Consider the following 6,898-nt stretch of genomic DNA (forward strand, 5'->3'; position numbering starts at 1 on the left):
CTGTAAATATGTATGTATGAACAATGCATCAGGGGGGCACGGTGACGCGGTGGGTTTGACCGGGTCCTGCTCTCTGGTGGCTCTGGGGTTTGAGTCCTGCTTGGGGTGCCTTGCAATGGACTGGCGTCCCGTCCCGGGTGTGTTCCCTCGCCCTACAGCCTTGCGCCCTGTGTTGCCGGGTTAGGCTCAGGCTCGCCACGACCCCGCTCGGGACAAGCGGTTTCAGACAACGTGTGTGTGTGTGTGTATGTGAACAATGCATGAGTCGTTGAGTACTCTCTCCACTGCTGTGGCTCGCATTTCCTCATAACACAACAGCTATGATACCTGACAGTAAAATAATATTTGAAATGATATGTATCACTGAGCTGACATTTCTCATTGTACAAAGATGTTAGAGTATTTTTTTTGTCTTGAAAGGGCTTTTTGTTTTCATTTCTATTCTTTTTTTTTGACATAGAACTACGTCTTTCTCCTTACTAGACCCTAGTGAGGGAGGCGGAGGGGGTAACTTGGGAATTGAATGTCACAAAAGATGCAACCCCTCTCGCTGCTACTGCTCGCAAATAAAAAGACACAGAGAGATAGTGCATATACTGTTGGACAGAGGAAGGAACACCGCATCGAACGAGATATGAACGGCCGCTGCCGGTTAAGCCTGAGCGAGCTGGCAACGTTGCGAAGATCTCCACCATTTGCTCGTTATGGAGTTGCCGCGCGCTACGCTACGTCATCACGTTCGAACCACGTCAGCACTTCAGTTTGTCACTAGAGAGCCGCGCTATCGGACACTTATCGCGCCGGTAGGAAAATCTTCATTGAGACCGAGGTAGGGAGCCCGAAGGCGGATCATCGAATTAAACATTTCAAAGATGCCAAACAAACACGACGCAAAGTACTATCGCGACCGACGAGCTGCGCTAAGTCTAGGGAGCAAGGCGAGGCCTCTGGGATTCGAAGACACCGTCTGAGCTAGCGTGTGCAGCGTGCGCGGAAGGCTGCAAAATCGCCTCAGGGCCCAGGGCGGCCTCGGAGCCGCAACCATCGACTTCTCGCGCACCCGACCGACGTCGCAGTGCAGCTCGAGCCCATGCACGTGGATGCAGCAGCGACCGACCTGATATTTGGCCGAGTCGGTTTGGGCTCACCATGCACCTGTGCTGTGTGATATTTTTTTTTTTTTTTTACTTCTGGTTGGCTGAATGGAGTTTTGCTTTGGTCATTTATCACAGCTGAAATATGTTTCGTTTACTGCTACTTTTATTTAGTTACGAGAAAGAAAAGGAATACAGTTCCACTCATTGTCAGTTATTTTGCCCCCTTATGACTGTACACATCTCAGTTTATACAACTTGCCATTTAAATGCCTGCATCTCACGATAATCCCAATGACTTTAAGACTCGTGACACATTAGTTTGATGTTCTGGGACCAGTTTTGCTCGTCAGCAACATTTGTATGCATTTATACTAACATTCTGATGAAATTTCACAGATAGAACTTGGCAATTCATGACTGATTTGTATCTTCTCATTTCCTCAGTAGAAACGAGATGCTGTTGTATGTATAAATGTGTTATACGAGAACCTTTTTCCATGATATTAACTAATATTATCCAGTGTTAGAGCCCAGTCTAGGGTTGAACTGCAACACAGTGTTATTGAGACTGACTACGACCAGAAAGAAGAACACCAGTTCTGCAACTCACAGGCCATTTCTTCAGGGGTGAGATGTGTCAACACAACCAACAAAAGTGAATCCTACCCTTTGTGACACTATCTACCCTATCAAAATAAAACAAACAAAAGTACGCCAGTCTAACTTGACTCCGAACTAAAGAAAAACAGGAGAAAAACTGGTACAGGAGAAAATGGCACTCATCCCCTTCCGGCAATTGTTTCTTTATACTTATTTACAATTAACTATTTACATATATTTGACTCAAAATACACAGTTGAGGCTTTTACCACTATTTATACAGCTGTCACACTTCCTATGCACGTACGTACAGGTTCTCGTGCCCAAATATACAGTTCAAGTACAGCACGTTGACAGCAACAGCAAATCCACACATCTTTCTGGTAGAACCAGACTCTCTCTGGTCCGGTGGCCCTGTGACTTTTTAGCCCTCTTCCATTCTTTACCCCTTGATGGAGAAGACAAATGGTCCGTTGGTGATGATCTGCTGCTTCTTCTGTTTGCTTTAGGACAAGAGGACAGACCTTTGAAACTGGTGCCAGACCCAGAAATGCCATCAGTTGCTGCGTCTCTGGTAGAAGGTAGGTTTATAGAGTAGAGAGCTGCTGGTATCGTAGAGCACTTTAGAATGGAGAAACTGTCTCTATAGCAGAGGGATGTGCCAAACTCATCAGTTTCTCATTGACATTTGTGGGTGAGTGAAATCTGGATGCGAGACTTTGATAAACCTGTAGGTTGACAGAAAGCTTTCAAAACTCTGGGAATGAACTGTGGACCTTGATGAGATAGAAACTCCAAGGGAATGATGTGTAGCTTCACTATGTTCACTCTGGGTGGCACGGTAGCACAGCGAGTAGCGCTGTTGTCTCACAGCGCCTGGGTGGTGTGAGAGGATGTGGGTTTGATCCCTGCTCAGTCTGTGTTGAATTTGCATGTTGTCCCCATGTCTACGTGGGCCCCCTCTGGGTGCTCTGGTTTCCTTCTGTAGTCCAAAGACATGCTTTTCAGGTTCAACCATAGTGTGTGAGTGACAGAGAGGGTGTGTTCCATTGATGTATGGATGAGCGACCCATTGTAAGTAGTCTATCTAGCAGTGTAAGTCACCTTGGTGAATAAGGTGTGTGGGCTGGTAACAATACATAGAGTTCATTGGAAGTCACTTTGGAGAAAAGTGTCTGCTAAATAAACAAATGTAATTTGTTATGTACATGCAGTATAAAAAAGTCATAGCTCTTTAACAAAATGTAACTTTATCAGGGAAAGGAGACAACAAACTAGTCAAGGACAAGGGGAAGATAGTATATTGTTTTAAACTGGTAGAGCTGTAAGAAAGCACGTAGGAAACATGTTAACGCACACAAACTTATGTGCCTACAAATAGTAGGGTGTCAAAGCACCTCTCCAAAAACTCCTGTATTTGGTGCACTATTGGCTAATTAATAAAAGATGAGATGATCCCATTGCATGACTTGTGTCCAGATGGCAGGTGACATGTAACGTGGCCTACTAGACAGGCTTTTGGCCCCTGGGTACATGTTCAGGGCCACTTTTACAGCATGTTCCACTGCCTAGAATGCCAGTGCCAAAAAACTGAAAATAGGAAATAGAATGGAAATAGGTTCAGGCCTCTCTTGAGAGTGGTTGTGTTGCATAAAGTTACTGGATCCCAGTTGATAGGTTATTGGGGGGGATGTTTATAGCTAAGAATAGAGTCCATCTTACTGGGAATCGAGGTTTTCAATTTTGCAGAATGAAGATAAGATTCTTGTGACTGCAAAGGATCCAAATAGCCTCCAACCAGAGACACTGCTCCTCCGTAGCCAGCTTTACAGCCAGCAGTTTGCTGTTGGCCACATAGTAATTTCTCTCAGCGGAAGTCAGTTGGCAGTAAAAATACATGCAGGGAAGGAACTTGGGCAGACTCCCAAATTGTTGTGATCAGGAGCATTGACTGCACAATAAAAGGAATCCCTGGTTTGGGATAGCAGGAGACAGGACCATAGTGAACTGCTTTTTTAGTTCATTGAGGGACAGCTGCGCCTAGGGGGTCTATGTGGTGCATCTTGATGTACCCTCGGTTAGGGCAGTGGTAGGTGCTATAGTGGCACTCGAGTTTCAAAGAAATCTTTAAATGTTTGTGAATCTGTAGAACTTCTGAACCTCTTTAAAGATGTGGATTGTTCTCAGTCGTTGACAGTTTGTGACGTAGAAGCATTCAGCTGTACGTTGCCTTATGAGATGATGTACCTTGGAAAATAAAGTGCAATGAAGTGTGAATTCAGCATCTCCCTGCTGTTTTTTGGCAGCGGTACACTTCGTTGCTGGTAGCATGCAAGGGCCGTTGGAATGACTGTTCCAAGCAGACCACACCACAGTAGCTGTCTGCGAGCAAATCTTAAGGTTATGATGTTTCAACTGCGGAAGGTCTAAAATATATGGACTGAGCAGAGTAACCCCAGGCAGGAATGTGATGGACTCATGATGCAGGACTACAATCCAAAGGCACCGGGTTCGGTATTGAATATCTCTGGCTTGGTCATGACTTCATGTTGGTTGCAGTGGCTCTAGTGGGATGTTTAGTTGCCAGGCCAGCTGAAAACCAGTTAAATTATGTTGGTGTCTGACTAGAAAGATGTAGGAGTCGGGGGAGCAAGTGGCTTAGTGGTTAACGCTGCCGCCTTTGGGCTTAGAGATTACAGCATCAAATGCCACCCGCAGCTGTAGTACACTGGAGCATGGTAGTTAACCCTGAATTGCTCCAGTAAAAAAATTACCCAGTGATGTAAATATTTCTAGGTAGCTTAACATTGTAGGTCCCTAAAAGCATAAGTAAATGAGTAAATGTTGCAGACAACAAAAGCTGTATTGGAATTGTGCTGGAGGGACATACTACTCTACTTGTTTAGACCCTAACAGCATTTTGGCATTTTTCACTCTGATGGGGAGGTCACACCACTTTGGCTGAGCCTCTGAGTTACAATCAGCAGGACTTGAGTCGCAGACGGTTGGTTTGTGAAGTTTGTGAAGGTCCACAAAGTACTGACCCAAGCAGGGAGTGTAGACAGTGTAGGGATTCAGCAAGAACACGAGTTTCCAAAAAACAGGAGACACACAAGGAGATCAAAATTCAGACACATTTCTAAGTCAGGAACTAGCAATTCAGAATCAAGGAAGGACTTGATTAAGCTCAGAAATTCCAGATCAGGTGAGGAACTCCAGAAAACTGCGATGGCTCAAGGCTTAAGTCCTCAAGACTGAGAACTGGAGCGCTGTGTGTTGGTTTTCATGCTGTTCCAAACACTCCCTACACACACTTTCCGGACCTCTGTGAAGAAGCGCTTCCTAGATTATCTGTGGCTCCTGAATATGGCACTGGCCCCATGCCAGTTGTCATGACACATAAATAACATGACAGAGAAGAATAAAATAGCTGTATGATAAATTAATTGCAGTTTTAATTATGCAGCATTTACTTTGCATCATCATAAAGAAATAAAGAATAGAAAAGCAATAGAAAGAAACAAGAATGAAACATATAACTGGAAGCAATATACTCTTTCTGGTAAAATTGACAAAGGTTCTCTTTTTGGAAGTAATAGTATAGAAATGATACAACTTCACATTATTAAGAGAATGCAAATTCAACCGATTCTGTCTCTAATTCTATAAATATGATGCCTATAGCCTCCTAACTGCTCAAGAACTGTAACAGGATCAAAGCATTAGGCATCAAATTCAATTTTAAAGACATGCATATTGATTAATTGTTTTCTAACACGGTTGGCACACATTGAAGGCAGGTTTCAAGAGAATACAGTAAATGTCGACAGCACTGCTCAGACACCAGGACAGACAATCGCCGAGCCGAGCCGAGCCGGTAGACTAGGCAGGCGCCTGCGCGGCCGATGGGTCGGAACACGTTTGTCAGTCAGTAGGTCAGATTCCCTGGATGGATCTCCCAGCACTTACGGTTCTGTGCGGTAACAGGTGCATTGCTTCGCGAACCTCCTCCATGGGTTCCAGAAAAAAAGACACAAATTAGTAGCTCAACATATGAGTCACAAGTAGGAGTTTGGATGCATTTATGAAGATGTTAACAGCACTGGCGGTAAAGGCTCTTCACAGCTCAGCAGTTGTGGGTTTGAGTCTGGCCCAGGTTGTGTGTCTGTTTGGATGTCCTCCTCAGGGTTGAATGATTTTTTTCTGTGAGTGCTCCGGTTTCCTCCCACTGTCTAAAAATGTGGTGAACTGGTGACCTTAAGCTGACCATGGTGTGGGAGGGGGGTGGGTGTGAGAATACCCTACCTGCAGTGTATCTTGTGCTTCCTGGGACAGGCTCTGGACCACTGCCACATATAGAGTTGCAGACATTTGTGTTGCCTTTGGCCTTATTACTGTCATGTTTAACCCAAACTTTGCATGAATCCGATTTAAGAAGTTTGATAGAAAATTGCTTTATGCCATATAGATCTTCATGTTTCCCGTTTTTTGGTCAATTTTTGTATGTACCGTCTATGTTTTTACTATGAAAAATACACTGCTCTACATTAGCCAGAACAGAACCGTATTAATGCTAAAAGGAGCATTTATTTCCGTTGTCTCTTAAGGTTCAATTTTAGAAATCGGCGAATACAAATTATGAGGTCAGAATGAACAACTCGCATGTTAATGAGTGAAAATGCTATCTTTGACTTTTAAAGCCCAATTTAAAATGGCCAGCAAATAATGTTTTTCACCCTTTATTAACCTTAATTAACCTCTTGCTTACTTTAATTAAAAAAGTGACTTCATTTTCACAGCAAGATAATAGTTTGATCCCATAGATCAGTTTTGTTACTACGTTTTTGACAGGATGCGCGTCACCTTGTTAAGGAGAGACGTGGCTGTTGCTGGAACACGCTGGTGACCGGTGGGCTGGAGCATGAGAGCCAGCGCTGAGGGTTGTGGGAAAGGGGCAGTCATGGCAATGGAGAGTAAGATTACCTTGACCCTGCTTGCCTCATGTCCAGGAATAATTGTAGAAGCTAGAGGTCAGGAGGAGGAAGAGGGGTGTGATGAATACCATATATTTAAGCTTTTTTCTTTTAATTTATTCAGTTTGATTCTGCACACTGTGCCTCTATGGGAAAGCTTTATGGTATTATTAAAGTCAGGGAGAGATGACAGAAAATGTATCAAACCTGTCCAGCATTTTAATACTA

This window comes from Scleropages formosus, chromosome 9, assembly GCF_900964775.1.
Source record: "Scleropages formosus chromosome 9, fSclFor1.1, whole genome shotgun sequence".
NCBI classification, from domain to species: Eukaryota; Metazoa; Chordata; class Actinopteri; order Osteoglossiformes; family Osteoglossidae; genus Scleropages; species Scleropages formosus.